The sequence below is a fragment of the Quercus lobata genome, chromosome 2, assembly GCF_001633185.2.
Source record: "Quercus lobata isolate SW786 chromosome 2, ValleyOak3.0 Primary Assembly, whole genome shotgun sequence".
NCBI lineage: Eukaryota > Viridiplantae > Streptophyta > Magnoliopsida > Fagales > Fagaceae > Quercus > Quercus lobata.
The window spans coordinates 16,735,851-16,740,145 of NC_044905.1; the positions used below are offsets into that span (position 1 = coordinate 16,735,851).

Consider the following 4,295-nt stretch of genomic DNA (forward strand, 5'->3'; position numbering starts at 1 on the left):
TCTTTGTTCTTACTTGATCATCTTTTAAATCCATACTAGCTGTTGTCAAATTCATTAAAGTCTAGTTATTCGACCCACTCTTTATAAATTTATTGTACTGGACTCATTGGGCCAAGATCTCATCTTGGGCTGCAAATCGTGTCCTTACAAATTATTTTTCAATTATTTTTTATTAGTTAATTGCATACTTAAGGACAAATTTTTAATGGAATTGGAAGAAAGGCCTAAATTAAATAAAATTTAAATTTAGAGGATTCCATTGAATGAAAGTAAAGATAAATCCCTGAAATGAATTTCAATTAAACTTAAATGGTGCAATTTTCATTTTAGCATTTAAAAAAAAAAATCAATGCTCATTCTCCAAGTTCTAGATCATTTTTGTTTAGTTTTGGAGACTTTTTGTTTATGTAATAGAGGGGTCTTGGAACCCTTTTAAGATTTTTGGGGGACAGGGGGCTCTTAGGGCCGACTCTACCCTGGTTACATTTATGCGGTAGTGAAATACTACGTTAAACATGCACACTTTTATTCAGCAAAAAAAAACATGCACACTTTTAATGTTTGTTTCATTTCATGAGAGCAAATTGCTATAAATATGATTGAAATATATATATATATATATATATATATTATGGTGGATGTAGGGTTTGGTGGTTTCATTGATTTTAATTCGTAAAATTCCTTGTTTTCTAACAACACTATCGAGCCTACAGAAGAAAAAAGAAGTTGAAGTTGCCAACCGCATGCATGAATGATGGGTGTGAAGTCGAGTGTGAACAAATCAAGCCCAAAAAGTAGATGGCCAAGCTCAACAAGTGGTTGGTCAGGACCCAACAACCAATGGGACACCTCTTCCGTGCGTGGGCAATCTGTACACGTACCGGTTAGAAGTTGAAGTCCTCCTCAGTTGAAACCATGCACGAGACAAGCACAAGCAAAAGCCATGTAGAACGATTTTGGGACGGCTACATAACACCAAAGAGATGAGAGAATATACGACCAATGAGAGAGCTGCCTTGTTAGTTGTTATATAGTCAATTGCGAGATATATATATATATATATATATATATATATATACATGTATGCAAAATAATAGTGTTTGCTAGGTCACGTATCTTTCAGAGATGAATAATACAGTATAAAATAAAACATAAGAGAAACAGACAATTATTGATCATTACAGAGACCCCATGCCAGCGAGACGGAATAAGACAACTCAATCAGGCACATATAATATATAGGAGGTATGTATGAATTGAAGTTTAATGTCATTTTTTTTTTAGTATTTTTTTTTTTTTTGTTTTCTAATGTATGCTAGCTGGTAAAACTATACATCATTTTTGTATTTTATGAATGATGTATATTTTAGGTAAAACTATACATCATGGTATTTCACTCTGTAAAATCAGTCATGAACTCATGATTTTCGTAAATCAGGGTTTGATTCTCAGGCTTATTCTTGGTTTGCTTACTAGGGTTTATTTGCTAATAGAATATATATTATAATATAGTTTTGCTATCATCACCTATACTTGCTTTCTGGACCCTCCTTTCTAGAACCTTTTGATGATGGGAAACCGGAGTCCAGGTTGTTGTGTCAAAACAGGATAACGCCACCACACCACTTTTTTATGGTTCTTATATTTTTAAATTGTTCAAGTTTTCTACTTTTCTGGTATTGAAAAGCTTGATTGAAAGTCTTTTAAGTCATGACATACAAAGAATAATACATGCAAAATAATTTAACTTGTGCATGTTTAGTTTAGCATCTTTAAATTCTAATGTCATCATGTGATCATGATATCATGAAGAGTCTCTCTTTCATATAAAGACAAGATCGAATAGTTATAAACAATGTTTTATTTCAAAGGGGGAAGGAATTGTGAATTGTGATGTTGAAAATGAAACATGTCATTATCTTATCTGTCCTTCCATTACGCTAATGTTTATTTTACCTTTGCTAGAATGTTAGATAGCGTGGTAGATTAGTCAAATATATGCATCAAGTTTCAGTTACACGTTGGAAGAATTAACTCTAGTTGTTTACTTTAAGCATCTTATAATATATTCTAGTCTCATTAAAAATTTGTTACTACCAGTTTTGTCAAACTTTAGTTTTTGCAACCTCGGTGTATCTTTTTCCTCATCACCATCATTTAATACACGAGGTAAATAGTTTCCTATAGTTCAAAAGTAACTTATTGTTGCTTAATGCTACATTATACTGTTTGAGTGCTAATAAATTATGAATTCAAAGTTTTGCTTTCTGGACTATTGTGTAAAGTACTGGCTGATTGAGCACGTGTTTCAACTTTCACAGGATGGTGGTTTCTTCCAGATTCTATAAACAAGTTGGTCGAACTTTTTGTGATCTGACCTGCAGAATGACTATCTCATTACGGCCCTCTCTGCTTCTTTCAGGAGTTTTTTACGACGATGATAAAAGGTAAGAAAGTTTAAACTTTACCGCCTTTCCTCTTGCAAGTGTTTTGGAAATTATGGGGAGGCAGTTTTTAAGGGAATATGCTCTCATATTCTCTGCAATTATAAAACTGAAAGTCATTAATTGGTCAATGTAAACTTAGAAGAGCTTTCTTAATTGGTTGATAAAAAGCAGAGTTTTAGACATTTACGTTAATGGTGTTCACACTAGATATAGACTCGATCATATAGTCCTTTGTCCATCACAGACTTACAGGGATATATATATATATATATATATTGTGGGATTATAAAGAAAAATAATAGAATACTTAATAAGTATCATAAATATATACTACCCTATCTTGTATAAATTGTGGGTTACATTATAAATTTAATTAGTAAGATTTATTATTATATATGTGAGAGGAGAGTATTCATTTATGATACTCTCTAGGATAATTACTTATACACTTTTTTGCACATAACTATATAAACACTTTTTGTACTGTGTGTGGGGCATGACATGCATATGGGGCATGAAATATGAATGCATGGGAACAACAATAGCTATACATTAATGAGTACTGTGAATTAAAATGTATGGTTAACTGTGTGATTTGTCAAATGAATAACTTGTGGGGATGTTTTTGGTAGTTGCACTAGATCCATTAGCTACAGGAAATGATTTAACTGCTACGAACCAGGTTTTGACAGATAGCATCTTTGCTAGCTAGATAGCGATACTATGGGGAAAAAATGGTGCAAAGGAGCAGGAACCGGAGAGTCTGAACGAGATGAGCTGTTCCCAGTTTCAACATAAGCATCATTATTCTTACAAAAAAATGTCGCTGCTGCTGGGATTCAAAATTGTTTAGAAAAAATGATTGTTTCCCTAAAATGATTTAGTGTGTTCGGTCAATAAAAGAAACTCTTTTTTAGTTCAACCCAAGCAATAAAAATTAGTGGCGTAACAAGCCTTCTCTCTTTGAAAAGGGCAGCAGTGGCAATGACATTGCCACATTGGAGGGATTGGAATTTGGAAGTCAGAACTAGGAACCGTATTTTTTGATATCTTGGGGCCAAAGAAAGCCAGAATTTGATTCGTCTTCTCGAACCTTGATGTATACCTAATTTATAATTTAGTAGCCACAGAGGAAGGAAACTGGGATTCCGTACACAAATTATTCTATGAGTATCGTCACGAACCCTGAAAAAGTATGGTTGGGACTTAACAGCTTGGGATGAAACTCAATCACATAGCCTGAGGGTGTTCATTAATTAGAAGTTCCTGTATTATTACCTATATATATTTTTGCCCGCATGATGAAGTATGTCTATTGGTGGTTGTGTTTCAGTTGCATGAGAATTGAAAGCATGCAAATTCCTAATGTGTACTATGAATTATGGACAACAATTCAAAAGCAACATATATATATATATATATATATATATATACACTATTCGTGCCAAAAGAGATCAAAGTACTAGACGCCACCGATTGGGTTCAATCAGTGGATATAAATCTTGCACTCAAACATTGGCTTAATTCCACGTTGCAGAGGCAGAAAGAAGGAAGAAGTTGCTTAATTAAAAGTCACAGTATATGGTGCACCCAACCAACGGGGCAGCACAAAATTGAATACAAAAACAATAACAACCATGATAATATCAATTAGTTTTAGATAAACTAGCATTAATTAACCTAAAGTAATGATTAATTAACAAAGAATTTACCCGACGACAATGAAAAATACCAAATGGTTTCAGCTGGTCTATTCATAGTGGTCAGTCTGCAGGGCTACAACAACGTATTGGACCCGAATATTCCGGTCCCTTAGGAGTTCTTCAAGCTCTAGCAGATGGGACAAAA

At 33.5% G+C, this 4,295-nt stretch overlaps 1 long non-coding RNA gene across 2 annotated transcripts; it reads left to right on the plus strand.

Moving 5' to 3' along the window:
- Positions 1–1,385: 1,385 nt before the first annotated feature.
- Positions 1,386–3,709, plus strand: LOC115978420. 2 transcript variants are annotated; one of them, XR_004088709.1, is made up of 3 exons: positions 1,386–2,169; positions 2,322–2,447; positions 3,130–3,709. It is a non-coding gene; the product is annotated as an uncharacterized LOC115978420 (long non-coding RNA). The 2 variants fall into 2 exon arrangements; XR_004088708.1 differs by having other exon boundaries at positions 1,386–2,447.
- Positions 3,710–4,295: the final 586 nt, after the last annotated feature.